General features: G+C 44.2%; 1 protein-coding gene across 5 annotated transcripts in view; it reads left to right on the forward strand.

Moving 5' to 3' along the window:
- The first annotated feature begins 1425 nt into the window (after positions 1 to 1425).
- TSPAN18 (tetraspanin 18) overlaps positions 1426 to 14978 on the forward strand; it is a 116124-nt gene continuing 102571 nt past the window's right edge. For 3 of the 5 annotated variants that reach the window (XM_057364348.1, XM_057364331.1, XM_057364357.1), the window contains exon 1: positions 1426 to 1550. The gene's annotated coding sequence lies outside the window, so the exon portion shown is untranslated. Of the gene's footprint in view, positions 1551 to 1927; positions 2105 to 14978 lie in introns of those variants that run through there. The other 2 variants (XM_057364339.1, XM_057364368.1) reach the window with 1 other exon arrangement.

Consider the following 14978-nt stretch of genomic DNA (forward strand, 5'->3'; position numbering starts at 1 on the left):
CTTAAGCAATAGACTATAACAAAGCATACGTTTCAAATACGGTCTAGTTGTGTAATCTAGTTTTGCTATTACACAGAAATAGATTTGGGACCATAACTGTTAAATTCTATGTGTATCTCCCTATTTTTATACCACATTAGGAAATAAAAGAAAGCCTACGCCGACAAATATCTGCACCTGGGGAGCCTTGTAACTGTTCATTACCAGATATATGAGGCATTAGCAGAGATTATACAGAGATGCTGGCACATCTATTTTTCCTTTGCATTGCACTGTTAGACATTTCTGTTTTCTCTTGTTCTTCTACTAAGCATTGAGGGTCCAAATCTGYATCCCCCATCTTCAAGCATGAAATAAGCAGGACTTATCAGAAGAAGGACACGTCCACCAGTTGCATGATTTGGCCCTTGCAGGGTTGTTCGCTCTGTTGTTATATGAGAATGCAATGTCCAAGTTACTCAAGTCCAATTTATTAATCCTGAGCTATTGATTGTTACTGAGAGTAACAGTGATACTTCTGCACTCTTTTTACTCTCTCAGTTTCTTTCACTCCAACCTGTTAAAGACTTTGTGAGTACTAGGACCAGTGAAGAGTAGTTTTCCTAGTGAATAGTTTAAATGAGCCCCACTTTGGATTCACTTGTCGGGTGCTGTTGGACTTGAGATGCAGTCACCCTATGCATAAGAGCAGTAAAAAAGATGACCTCTTCTACACAGTCATCTATTTGTATGAAATTTGCAGCCGTCAAATGCTGTTGAAATTGTTTAATTGGCTCAGGAGTTAYTGGTACACACACATAGCACAACGGCACAAGCCTTATTCCCTTAGGAAACCATGGCTTTTCCCATGTCACAAACATGGGCCCTTCATTCCGTTTGGGATGCCTTTTGGAAAGGTTTCCAGTCCCTTCATCCTTTGAAGTTTCTGAGGCCGATCTTCAAAGCCGTTTGGGCAGCTCCCACCGAGGTACCGGGCAGCGAGTGACCTCTCTCCCACCTCCCTGCTCTCTCCCTTTTGCGTCCCAAGGATCCCCCGGGTGTATCAGGAGCCCATTGGATGTTACCGGGGACACCCTGCAGACGGGAACAGACAGCTCTCCCTCCCACCGGTGCCTGCCAGGAGCTCGGCGGGCTCAGGGCTGCTCTSCCAGGCTAAGCTGCCCCTGGCCCGCCCTTGCCGGGCTGCCATTCCCGCACCCCGAAGGGCCGAGGCACGGTACGGGAGGGACGGGTCACCCCGCGCTGCCCTTGGGGAAGTTTTGTGTSGAAGGAGAAGGCAGCCAGAGGCACGGCAGCGGCGGAGCGGGCAGAGGCGCGCCCAGGCGAGGGGCCGGGGGCCGGGGCCGGGCCGAGCCGGGCCGGGCGGGGGCGGAGGAGGGGGCACGGCCGGGAGGTGGAGCCGGCTGCCGTGGCGGCTCCGGCGCTCCGCGGCTGCCGGGCACGGGGCGCGCAGGCAGTGGGAGCCCAGCGCTGCCGGGAGCCGCCGCCGCTCGCTCCGCCCGGTCCGTGCCCGGAGCCGCCGCCGCKGGAGCCGCCGCAGGAGCCGCCAGGTAACGGGCGGGGTTCCCCTCTCGGTGCCCGGCTGGGCGAGCAGCCTTTCCGCGGCCAGCGGGGCCACTCCAGCCCGGCACCCTCCGCTGCCGCTGCCCCGGGACGCTGCCCACGGGGGGCATAGCGCCTTCCCTTGCTGCGCTGGTTCCTCAGGGGAGGGGAGGATGTGCGGGAGCGCCGTGACTCCCCGGGGTGCTGGAGTGCAAGTTTGTGGGGCTGAGAAGCCGGTCCGCCCGTCAGTACCGCCGGCACGGGAGCTGGGGGAGGACGCCCCGGCTGCCCGAGCCAGCTGAACTCGCCCCGCTGGTAACACCTCCCCGGGAGCCTCAGAGCCTGCCCTCGGTATTTCTGTATTCTGTTGCCTCCGCCCCAAGCCCCCTCCCTCCGGGATCACTCTTACCGTAAGGGCAAGCGGAGGAGCCGGGGGTGCCAAGAGGCTGTGTCCGGAGCGCCCTGCACTGCGTCTGTCGCGTGTTGGGGTGTGYCACCACCCCTCAAGTTCGGATGAGGAAGGGGGGACTGCTATCCCTGTTTCTTACTTCAGCTCTGGCCGGTAGGAATTTTCTCTTTCACATTTTGCTGGTGTTCCATCCCGCTACCCTGGGTCAGTGCCCGCTCTTTAACAGAGATTTATAGCTGCAGCAACATGTTAGCGAGGTACCGCATGTGGGTTTTTTTAAGCTGAAGCCCTGCACGCTTCAAGTTTTATCGTAACTTTTGTATTTAAAGGTTATAGTGAGTGAGTAAGTGGCATTTTCAGATGTGTTGTACTTGGGTGGTTTCTTGTGAAGTGTGTTTGATAATATTTTTCTTTTCTCTCTAGCACGTCTCTCAGCAATTAGTAAACTCGGCCTGATTACTGCTTGTATTTCTATAATAAGAGAAAATTTGGACACAATTAATAGGCTCCAGGCACATAATTCACTGAATAGCCAGTGGCTACCAAGCCGGTTGGGCAGAAGTGTGCTGGAGATGGTTGTGTGCCTGGCAGGGTACATGCTAATTGTGAGCACGGGCTCGCCTTGGATTTTTGCTACTGGGTAAAAAGTGTGTGGAGTTGTTAAAGAGTTGTCTTAACAGGATGTAGGCAAGTGTTTGATGGATTCTACCAGTAAAATGCTTATTTTGATACTCGGTGCTTTTGGAAGAAGTCGTAATTGTTCTGTCTACAGAAGTATAGAAATTGAGAGCAAATGATAGGGRTGTGTGTCATTAGGAGAAATAGGTACATTCTGTATTTTCTTCATAATTTKRTGKGAGTCWTTCAAATTCGACTGTGTAGCATAATGTATAGAAGTGCTTCTTTATCATCTGCTTTCACTGAAGTATTTTTTAATAGTATGTTAAAATAATTCGAATGTTTGACCCTCCTTGGAAGGCAGTTAATGTTTCTGTATTTGTCGTGGCCGGGGTACAGCTTTTGTTGGCGTAAGCTAAAATACCATGTGATACAGTTGCCACGAATTCAAGTGTAGCGGGGTGAGGAGAAAGGAAGAGCTTTAACTTGTCTGAGATGTTGCARACTGCCAGCAAAATCCACATAAAATTTCTCCCGCTTGTGCAAGGCAGGCACAGAGCTGTGCCGCCGGTCGCTGTGTGTGTTTAACCGCGGGAGATTTTCAGGTGAACGGGCRGTGATTCCCTGGGAAAGGGGCAGATGTCAGCCCGCAGCCCGCGGGGAGCGGGGCCGAGCTGGGAGCGGGGATCAGCGGCGCTCCGGGCAGCGGGGCCGGCTCCAAGGGGAGGGCTGGGCTGRGTGATGCTGGTGCTTTCCACGAGAGGGCTTTCTCGCTGTGCGGTGTCAGCGGCGCCTCGGCACAGCCCTCCCAGCGCCGGCCGCCCCTCCGCTCGCTTYTCCGTGCTTGGGGGTGGTTTGCGCGCACAGGGTGTTTCAGATTTCCTTTGCAAATTACGGGGAAATCCCTTTATTACCCCTGAGGTGTAAGGATAAGACATCCTGGGAAGAACATCGGTCTTCGGTTTCCAGGCTCCCTTAAAACTCAGAACGGTTCCCAACAACTTAATTTCCCCACAGTGGAAACAGAAGAGGCTGAGTGTGTTTTTCACAAAAGAGGAGAGGGGTTAGAGAGTTTGCATCTCCGTCGCAGATGATGGCAACGAATTACTCTGTTCTGGCGTGATCTCATTTTTGGCTGCTTTAACGTGTATTATACTTCTCAGGGTGGGGCTGGGCGAAAGGGAAACGGGAATCATTGTGCGAGTACGAAAATGCTGAGCTATCCGTAAGTCCTTTGCCAAGTTGTCTGTGTGTTAATTCAAGTAATTTCACACGCACGGCGTTGCAGGTCTGTTTTAAAAGGCAGAAACTGTATGTGTAACCAGTAATAATATTGCAGTTCATAAAACGTGAGAAACATCTGTTACTGTGACTTCAATTTGTTTCTGTCTCCTTGGAATAACCGAGCTGACAGCTCAGTCAGGTTTAATGTCCTGTGCTAAACCTTTGGTCGTGTGTCCCACGGCTAATTGTGACTCACAGAATCAATAAACCCAGCTCCTGCTTCAGCTGCCGCGACTCAGCGGGGGAGTGGGAAGGGCTTCAAATCACAACAACAGACCATAGGGGACAAATTTGGGTTTCTGCAAAACTAGGCCTCTCATGTGCCCTTGCCACTGTCAGTGCAGCACAGCTGGCTGGGGTCTCAGTATTAGAGCTGAGCAAGTGAGGGAGAGGGTCTGCGCTGCTGTAGGGGCAGTAATTTCCCTCATAGCACCTTTGTYTTGCCTTAATCTATCCCAGGTTGAATACTGTAGGCAGTTGAAGCAGAGCCATCTCATGCTTTGAAGTGTGTTTATTGGCTTTAGCGGCTCATTCCCTTACGTTTTTTTCCCCCCCTCTTTTTTTAAAGTTGGATTTCTCYCTTCCCACCCCACCTCCCCAGACAAAAAGAATTGGAACAGAGGAAAAACGTGAACGAAGGGACTTTGTATTTTTTTTTGTGAATGGGTTTTCTTGCATTGCCCCTGCCTTCTTTGCTGCCTTCTGTAAGATCCATTGTAATTAAAATATTATGACTGTGCTTATGGTAGCCCTTCACTTGTGGCAAGGATCCTAATTTGACGTCAATGAAAAAATACTAGTTTCTGGCATAGGGGCAGATGACATTTCATCAGCTAGTGCATGCCCATTTTTTTTTTAAACCACAGTGCTAAGACCATATGGACAGATAATGAGTTTAAGCTGATAAACAGCTTACAGATTTGCCCARCTAAAGGACTTTCTTCCTAGAAAACACATTTTCCTTTAAAATAAATAATGAAGTTCCTGTGTTTTTATTTAATTATCTCGAGTCCTGTCTGTTCTCACCAGGCTGCAGGAAAACAGGCACAACTGCTCTAGGGACAGAAGCTACTGGATTTATGGGGTTGTAGGTCTTAGAGGAGGAAGGACTTGAAAAGAAAAGTTCAGATGCTACAAAATTAAGGCCTAAGGGGCCTAAGGTATCTAAAAAAGCAGATGGTGGTCCAAGTTGTTTTTAGAACATTTCGTGAGGTAGTGCACAGTTCTTGACATCTGAARATGAGTCATTGCATGAGGTGGCAGCAGGTCCAAGGTCTGTTTGGGAGTTGTAATTAAAACAGATGGATATCTATACTCCTTGCTAATCCTGTGTGAGGCTGCTGAAGCAGTCCTTTTCTGGGAGCGCTGTTGCAAAACAATCTCTACTTTTACTTTTTCAAGAATTTTTGACTAATTTCAGTGTGATTTGTTTGGTTGTTTAATTTAAATGAACTTTTAAATAAAATAGATCCATTTTTCTTGTTTTTTTTATGGGGGAAAAAGTCCACAAGCAGTACAGTGAGAGTTGGAAAGTAACTCCTTTTGGGAAGGTGTGGTTATCAGTTGTCACTTTAAAGTAATGAATCAAAACCAAGCAGTGTATTTGTGTGAGAGGGCAAAGCCTGTGTATTTCTCCCTCAAGATGCATAGAAATGAGCTGTTTCAGATCTGAAAGATCTTATTCCCTTTTAAGCTGTTTCTTATGTGTTCTCTTTTTTTTTTCTTTTTTTTTTCCCCATGGAAATAATTACTAATTTTAATTGGAATTGGCAAATGAAGGAAGAAAATGGTTGCACAGAAAAATCAGTACAGACAACTCCATTCTTTCTCATGCTGCTTCTAAAACTTAAATATCTTATTTTGGTCTTTGCCTTCATACCATCCACTTCTCAGCACTGGGAAGATTATTGGACTTTAATTGTGTTTCATATGAGGATATATTCCGGATGGCTGGAGCTTAGCTTTCTGATGGTTGCTGCTGTCTCATTGGTAACTGATATGGCAGCCGAGGTGCATTTGGTCCTACCTTTCCCTGGAGGAATACTCCAGCATTCCTCTTGTGTCCATTCCTTCCCCTACACCTACATTTCTTATTTTCTCTTCACTGTTCTTTCAGTGTTGAGTTTCCAAACTGGTGAATGAGTTATCCTATCCCAYAGTTTCAGGGGATTTGGGTTAATTCAGTACCCACCAAATAGTTGATGGGTCCTCACTCAAACTCTTGTCTTGGAGCATTTAACAGCTGCTTTGCTGTTTATCATTTCTGCATTGGTAAAGATCTGTCATGGGCTAATTTAGTATACATTGTCTGAGACTGGAAGAAGTGGCTATAGGAAGGCAGTGCGTTGATCTTTTTCTGTTAACCACACCATCTGCTAAAACAGTTTGTCAGCATGTTTTTATTTATTTTTGCACAGATAAAATTTAAAGAAACAAACTATGATAAAGATGTCTCACTCTTACAATGGCATTTGCTCCTGCACCTCTGCCACCTTTTGTTCTCTACCAATGAGCTGTCCTTCACTGGTCTTCCTCAGAGCCAGAGAGGCTCACCATCCTGTTATGTGGGGTGTTTTAGGTCTGAATTGCCTCTGCAGGTGTCTTGATGCAGGAAGCTCTGGATGACCAATTGCCTAATGTAAATGYTTCTTTTCTGGTGGGCTGATGTGCAGTGAATATTGCATGACAATTGAGAGTGGTCATGTGGTGCCAGTTTATCCTCACAAAATTAATTTCAAAGAAAAGCATAACCAGTATTTCTGTCCTTAGAGAAGTTGGAAGTGGCACTTAATGATCACAGGTTTTTAGTAAAGATCTCGTTTTTGCACAGGACCCTTCCTGACTGTGTAGTGCTTCCAACAGAGTCTCCAATGACTGATAAGTCTCTGGGGGTTCTTGTAGTTTTGGGCTTTTTATTTTTATTTTTTTTTTTGTCTTGTTTTGTTTTGCTGCCAGTATCTTCCCTTTGCTATGTATTTATGAAATAAACCTGGTCTAAATTGGAAGTTTTCTTCTTCTTCTTGAGAAATAAATTGAAAGATTGCTGTAGAGGAGTAAATTTTTCAACTCAAATGGAGCTCAGATTCTTTAGACCAGTCTATCACTTCAGGCAGAAACAGAGGATGCTTTTCATAAAATAAATAGTGCTGAAACTGAATCTCAACTGCATGCTTGATGTTACTTGTTTATCAAAGGGCTGAATTATTGTGTGAATTATGGCTTGGGTCTGAGTTTGCTCAGTAGCTCAACTTCTGATTGCCCATGTTTAGTTCATGTCTATTCCTGCCTTTCTGTTGCCCTCATTTAGTTGGTGCATGGTCATGTTAGACTTTGTTAGGTCATCTGTGACGCTTAGTGTGGTCTGGAGTTTACCCTGATTAGTCTTTGGGAAGCAGCATAACCAGTACCCTCTTTACTCCTGTTCCTGTGGTGCTACTGTTGGGAAAAAACTTTACAGTGGTTGTTAATTCTGGGGAAGTAGAACTAAACCCAGCTGCTAATGTGAAAAGTTGTGTAGTATTGCAGAGATAATAACAGCTCTTACATTTTTTCAGACTTCTCACTTGAGTTGTAAACAGCTTTAAATACATCTTATGGCATCCCAGATGTCTGGAAGCCCATGATGCCGATGAGTGGGATGGGGTATGGGAGCGTGTGGTGACTTGCTGACTGTGGGTCAGTGGCACAGCTTGGCAGGGGCTCAGGGGCTCGGAGGTGCTGGCTGCAGTTTGGGTTATGTACATTGTGCATGATTACTGCACCGTTTCTGCAGCTCTGTGCTGCTCCTGAGGCTCAGCACTGAAATTGTAATGCTAGCAGCTTTCTTTTCATGGCCCAGTGCCCAGTTTGAAGAAGGGTGATTTTGGTCATGTTGCTAGACATACGTATTTATGGCCCTGTTTCATCTGTTGAATTTAATCTGTTGGGGTATTTTTAACATTATTATGGAAACAGTTACTATATTTACTCCTTACAGAAAGCTCAGTGCATGGCAGTCTATGAGGAGAGAGTTTTAGAGTAATAAATATTTCACTAAATGATGGTGTCTACACTTCTTCAGGAAAAATGGTCTAAATGAAGTGACTGGCAGTTTGCCTGTTCTTCAGACATGGGCCTCACAGGGCACTGAACTGGAACACTCTATGCTGGGAAAGTAATGACAGAGTTTGTTCTTGGCTCAMTTGATGGCACATCTCATTTTCTTGGGGAGTGAAAATAAACCAGATCTTCTTGTACACATGAAGCTTGTGCCTATACTGGACTAGTTTCTCAGACCTGCTGAGAACCCGTTTCTCATGGAATTCTTTGGGACCTGTGGGCATCTTTCAGATGAAGTCCTCAAAACCTGTTGGCAGCATAAATGAGATAGTGAGATTTCCACTGAATGGAAATTCAGTGGATCTTGGAATGGGAGTCACTGTCACTGTTGTTGATGTGCTTATTTCTGTAGTTATTTGAAACCAGTGTGTGTTTTAATGTCAGTCTTGCTGATGAAAATTGATGGAGCTTAATGGTGATGATAATGTGGTTGGGTACACCGTGGACATGTATGAGAAATAATGGCAAAGAAAGGATTGAATGTCTCAGAATGTTATTAAGAGGGGTGAATTTTGGATATTATGTATTTTAAACTGCTGACTGCCCTTTGTTCCTGTTAATGTCAGAGGGGATTCTCAGAGCTGCTTAGGATGAGGTGCTTATTTTGTGTTGATCAGCAAAACTTTTCCTTTCGATGGGAATGTGGCATGTAACAGGGATCTTCCAGAGTTACACCAAGCTGTTTTGCAGAATAGGATACAGGAAAAACAGAGATAATTCTGGAAGTGCTTGAGGCACAATGCTGGAAGCACCMGCATTGCACAAAGCAGAAGATCTCTCTGCTTTGGCAGCCTGGGAACTGGCAATGTAATACCTTGCTGATGTGAAGAATCAGTCTGGGTTCAGAGGATTGAAAAAAACCCCACAAAACTGATAAAGATTGCARTTTACAGTGATGCTTTGTTAATTAAGAAGTGTTTTTCCTTTTCTAAATGTTAAGGGAAACATCAGTCAGGAACAGCAGTCTGATGAGATTAAGAAAGAATAGGGCTTCCCAGAGACTGGCTGGATTAAGTAGGGGTTTTTTTTTTTTTGTTTTGTGTTTTTTCTGTTTTTTTCTATCTCCTCACTGTGCCGAAAGGAGCAGAAGGTTTCATGCTTTGCATTTTGTGCATTCATATTTTGATACTGCAGTGGGGAAGGCTTGGCAGGAGAATAGTCAGAGTTAGTTTAAGAACATTAATTTTCTTTGTTAATGCTGCTGCAGATAGTTCCAAGTTTCAGTTTKTGGTGGATTTCTTACAGTATTTCTGTAGTGTGATGGGAAGTGCTTTGAGGCTCTGCACTGGCCTTGGGGAGCAGAGGGCATTGGGAGGGGGGTTGGACTCTCACTCCCAAATGCTATCACTGATTCTACTGCWCAGAACTGAGGTGGGTGAATGCCAGCATCACTAACATCAGCCTGCTGTAGGCACTCCTTGGCTCTGGGAAAGTTGCACTGTTTTTCTGGGCATCTGTTTCACCAGCTGTGGAAATGAAGACAGTACCCTCAGCATGTGGGTACGATGAACATTCTTGTTAGCTAATCTTGCTAAAGTGCATTGGAACTGTGAAGCGCTGTGGGTTGTTGTTTGAAAGTGTGAAGGTTTGGAGTGGTGTAAGCCATGAACTTGCATTTTGCTAGGGAATAGAAGAGCTTTGGCAACAGGGGCATAGGGTTTGTGGGAAAGAGGAGAAATTTGCCTGCAGTGGAGGGACCTGAGAATAAGAATTATGCCTCATTCTAACCCTTTACGCAAAATCTGAATGGATTTACTTGGAGTTTTGTAAAACATCTGTCCAGGGCTGGATTTTTCCCTTACAACAGTTGCGTTTCCTTTTGCTGTTTTTTCAGCCCCCTCTCCCCCCTTCACATACTTGCTTTTTATGATCAAAGCTCCATTCTCTAAAGATATGCCAATGCCTTGTAATAATGCTAAGAAGATCCCCTATGSACAACAGTTCTGATTAGACACTGAAGAATTCTTAAATTCTCTTCATACTTATTACTGTTAGGAACATTGTGTTGATAAAAGGTGTGGCTTTTTTTTYCCCTTGCTGTTACTACTTTTTCTTTGGCTCCCCTCCTCCCCAGACACTGCACTTATTCTTTAAGCTTTCACTTTGTCTTATATAAAACTTGGTTTCTTGGTCCTTGCTTTCAATTCGTTCTTTTATCTTCTATAGTGCTCAATGAATGCTTAAAAATAATAAATATTAATAATAGGGCTCTTTGAACCAGCAGGTTCTTTGCAGCTTAAACTCACCTTTTCCTGCTGCTTATCCCCTATTAGAAGTTGCTATAATCTGCAGATTGTAGCTGTAATAAGTTCTGTAGCGGTGCCTGGGTTTGTGACAAGYGTAGGATTATAGCTCCAGGTGGGGAAGTGGCAGCAGGAACAGAGAACCTCAAAGGCACAAATATGTTGTTCCAGTTGAAATATTCTTAGCAATAAAGGAAGAGAAGCCAACAAAATTTAGTGTGGGAATAGAGCTATTTATCTAGGTTTCCATGGAGTGTCAGTGACCTATATAGGGTAATCCTGTACCGCACATAAAATGCTGTGTTTAGAAGTAGAAAAATATTCTTTCTGGAGAACATAGTTTAAGRAGACTGTACTTTTGGAGATTCTTTCAAGCCATTTCATAGGAAGTGTTTTAAATCAGCAAGACAAACTATGACACACATCTGTGGTATTGTGTTTTCTTTGAATTCCTTGTGGAGACAAGGTTTGCCTCTCCTTAGAGCTACAGAAGAAAAAGATGCTGTCTGCCCCCAAGCGTAAAATTGCCCACRTAATGAACAGCCCAGGCTCCAAAGTATTTGCCACACACACACAGATATATGCTCTTTCGGACATCAGCAACATTTTTATCACCCTAGACTAAGGAATGAATAAAGTAAACATGAATAGAGAGTGTGAGGTTTTCCCACCATACCTCCTTTCTGCTGTTTAACAATACAACCTACTGGAGCAGGAGAAAAAGATGGTTTCCTGAGATGTCAGGGTAAATTTTATAAGATCTTATTTGTTTCTTCTACGCCGTGTTGCCATGACCCTACTTCAGGGAGATGAGCTGTTCCTAAGCAGAACCTCTGTTGGATGGTTTGCTTCCAGGCTTATGTCTTCAGCAGAAATCACACTGGTTGTTACTTGAGGCTAGAACTGGCTGGGAGTCTTAAAGGAAATGGTTTGCCTGAAGAAAATGCKGATTTATTGAAACCATTACTGCTTTGTGGGAAAAGGCTGGTCTCCACTYGGTTCTCCTTGGGTGAATTTCTTGCATATAGGATAGAATTTCTTAGTCAAAACAGATAGGAGCCAAGTGGTTTAGGTTTTTCACCTATGCTGCCACGAATCCAAAACAGGGTCCAAAAAAGCAGGTTTCCTACATGCCAGAAATGCCTGTCCTAACCACAGAACTGCTGTTCTAGAGCACATGGGTTTATTTATGAAGGATTCAAAGGTGTATTCTAAACTTTTGTCCCAATTTGAAAAAAGAAAAAAGTTTTAAGTCTCAAAAAATGTGGTTCCTTTCAAAAACTGAGTTCCCATACAGGTATCCTTGTGTCTTCTTCAATGGTCTTACTGTCTTTCCCCACTGGTTCTGCAGGTTTGTGTCTCCCCTGGCTGTGCTCTTCATGGAGTGGAGCAAAGAATCTCTGCAGACCTTGGCAAAGCAATCAGCTTGTCAGTCACAGGAGGAGAAAGACTGACCCTGAAGCATAGCTGGTCTGTTTTGTCAGGGTCAGCACTGTTCAAGGATATACAGCTCCTAAACCCCTGCTTCCTCTGAGGAATATTGTTAGAAAATCACCTTAAGCAGCCAAGGAAAATATAACTGAACACTGCTGATATGTTTGTGCCTGGGCCATTGTTGTYGGGCAGAGTAGGAAAAATAATGCTTAGGGCAAGAGAGGAGCTGCTTGGAACAGGATGAAACACTCTTGTGCTGGTTTGATTGCAGCGAGCTCAGCAAAGGCRAGGCTGACACATGGTTTCACTAATAGCCCTCTTTCTTCCAATTTCTTTTCTCCCTGTGTTTTATGGAGAGAAGAAAGTAGTCCTGTCTTGATCCTTTCTTAATTCTCCCTGCAGAGCAAGGAGATGAGACAAAAGTCAGGAGGGGATCTCAGCTAAGCTGTGTGTGTGTTTAGTAGGGGTATTTGTTCCTGTGGTTGTGCTCTGCCCCACCAAAGACCCTGAATGTGGTTATTCCAGTGCAGGCCCCGTGCTCCTTGGCTGCCAAGGGGAGCTTTCAGGGGGTCCCTCTTGTAGAAAGTGGGATTGCAAAATCGAGGTGCACACTCCTGTTCTGATTATGTGGGAGTGCCACTCCACCTTTACTTYGTACTTTGTTCTTGCTGTTTTTAGAAAAAGCGAGGTTGGGAAGGCTGAGGGTTGAAGCTTCATCATTGCACAAAGACAAAACATTCCTCTTAAAGGCAAAAAGTTCCAAGCCCTTGCTGTGTATTYGAGGTTTAAACAATGGGAGTTTCCTGTTTCAGAGGAGCCAAATTCATCCTCAGATGGCCTCCACTAACCTGTTATAAGACTTGTGTTCATCTCGTGGTAGATGAGGAGTCTGAGCTTGCCCTTTTGGTCTCACTCCTCCTTTTCCTTCAAGTTAAATTAGAAGGCATAAGGTGTGTTCACAGCAGGGGCAGGCCTGACCTAGTGGAAATCAGAACAGGATTACTATACAGCTTTTTTGGATGCAGCAATGTGGATTCCCAACACAGTCAGCTCTGCAAATCATATCGTGTGAAAGCAGTGCTGGGTGTGAGATGAGCTCCACTGTCTCTGTCTGTCTGCAGAGATGCAGACCCCAGAGACAATGTGTTTGAAAGAACAAAGAAAAACACCCTAAGCCTTGTTCATATGTTTGGTTTTGTTTTATATATATATATATATATATATATATAGGCAATATTTATCTTAAAATATAAGATGACAATAATATCTTAATAAGTTTTCACAAAAAAATTGATCCAAGAAAAGTAAGTATTTCTCATAAATTAGTCAAGTCTAAAACCTCTATGAGTGAAATGATTGCAGATTTCTAGTCTTGCTTCTTATGGTTACAGTAATGAAAGGAACCTTWAAAGGAACCTCTAGGAGGCTGATTGCCAAGGTTCCATAGATCCCCAGGAAGATAAAGGTAAGCTGCTACCTGCTACCTTTCTTCAGAGCCTTCAACTGTGCTCTCACTGATAGCTGTAATTTGGGAGTTATATTARGCCCTTTTAAGGACTAAACCTTTTGCCCTATAAAGCCAGTTTGCATCTTCTAATGACAGAATGACCAGACTGCTTTGCATCCGTTTCATGTCCAAATTCTGCCCATTTGTTAAGTATACTTAAATTATTGGGAAAAGCAAGCTGTTGATGTAAGACTTCACTCTTTTCTTCCGAATCAGGGATGGTGAATTGAAAGAAAAATCAGGTTAGTCAGAAAATAGTTTGAGTAAGCTGAGATATTAGATGTATGATAGAGTGTGCAATAAATTTGTCCTGTTGAAATGAAGTCAGGCTGCACTAGGATAGTGTTGCAAAGAGTTTGCCATAACCCAGTCCAGAGCAGCACACTCCAGCTCTTCCCAGRGACTGGCTTGCAAAATTGTTTTTGTGGTTGGAGCCATATTCTTGTGGACTTTGATGTCACTGTCTAGGACTTTTCATCCAAAGCTGAAGGGCACCAAGAGAAGCCATGTAGTGGATCTGTTTCCCTTGACATCCTACAAGATTACACCTGCAGACTGCCCTTTAAGAGAAGCTACAATCTTCAGCTGTAATCCTTGATTCTTTATGGAATGCAACAGTATGGAGTGGGACCAAACACTGATAATTTAAAATGGAATATGATTAAATGCAAGACTGCCTGAGTCTGGCTATTTTGTAGTTTTGTAGGTAACTCTCCATGGACAAGATTTGTTGCTTCCTTTCCCTTTTCTATTCTACTGAGCTTTTTTCCTTGTGATGAATTCTGCCTAAGTAAAGCAAGGATTTGTCCAGATACTGTATTGTCTAGCAAGGAGCTGATGAAACAGATGCAGTTGTTGGAACTGATAAGGTAATTTTCTCACCCTTCCAATAACTGCAAATGTGTTTGAAAGAGGATTCGCAGCGCTGGTGGCGTTTGCTGTTGTGTGTGTAGAGATAGAAATGGGAGATTGCCTGGTGGATAATGGAACAGTGCACTGTGCCTGAATGAGCAGATTGGGCAGGGTCTGAACTATCCCTGCACTGCCCCACCACAATGAGTCAGTTACTCAGAATTTGGCTGGCAGATGCAGCCTCTCTGTTTCATGTCACAGTAATTATCTACCACTTGTTTATCCCGTGTCTGTGTGGTCCACGTTATCTGAACATCTCACGGTTGCAAATGGATTGTGTCTTTGTAGCACTTTTTGGAGGCAGAGAATTCCCATTTCACTGAAATAAGTAAAGTTAAATGACCTGCTGAGGGTATCATGGGAAACTTGTAACAGACTAGAAAAATGAAAGAATCGCACCTATCCAAATTTTTCTCTTAGGAAAGATAGCTCAGGTTTAAAAAACAGAGAGGGAATAATTCCTGTACCATAAGATTTTTCTCAGGTAAATAAATGACTTGCTGTGTTCTTGGAGCCAAGTGTCCCAAGTAGTTCAATCATCTGTTGTTAAGGCCTTTTCCTCTTTTGACTGTGTTAATTGTGCATTTACTAAATTTGGACAGAACATCTATTTCTCTGTGAATCAAGCTCTGTTTGTGGGTTGTGTGGAGTTTTTGGTGGGGAGGTGAGGGGGAAGGCTCAGTTGRTTGGTTATTCTCATAGAAAACAACGATCTTCTGAAGTTTTGGAAGGACTGGGTTAGGAGTGGGGAAATTTTTACCTCAGCTAAAATATTCACTATTTCATGGTTTGGRACAAGCATTAGAGTGTGGGAGACTACAAGTGGTGGCCCTGAGATCTGAACCACCTTTTCTACATAGTACTGCAGTGCATTCCCTACTACTCTTTCTTTTGAGTGTCAACTTCTTACCTGTTAAATTTCCTTTTCCTT

The sequence above is a fragment of the Malurus melanocephalus genome, unplaced genomic scaffold (genome assembly GCF_030028575.1).
Source record: "Malurus melanocephalus ecotype Western Australia unplaced genomic scaffold, MMel_1.1 scaffold_2, whole genome shotgun sequence".
Taxonomy (NCBI): Eukaryota; Metazoa; Chordata; class Aves; order Passeriformes; family Maluridae; genus Malurus; species Malurus melanocephalus.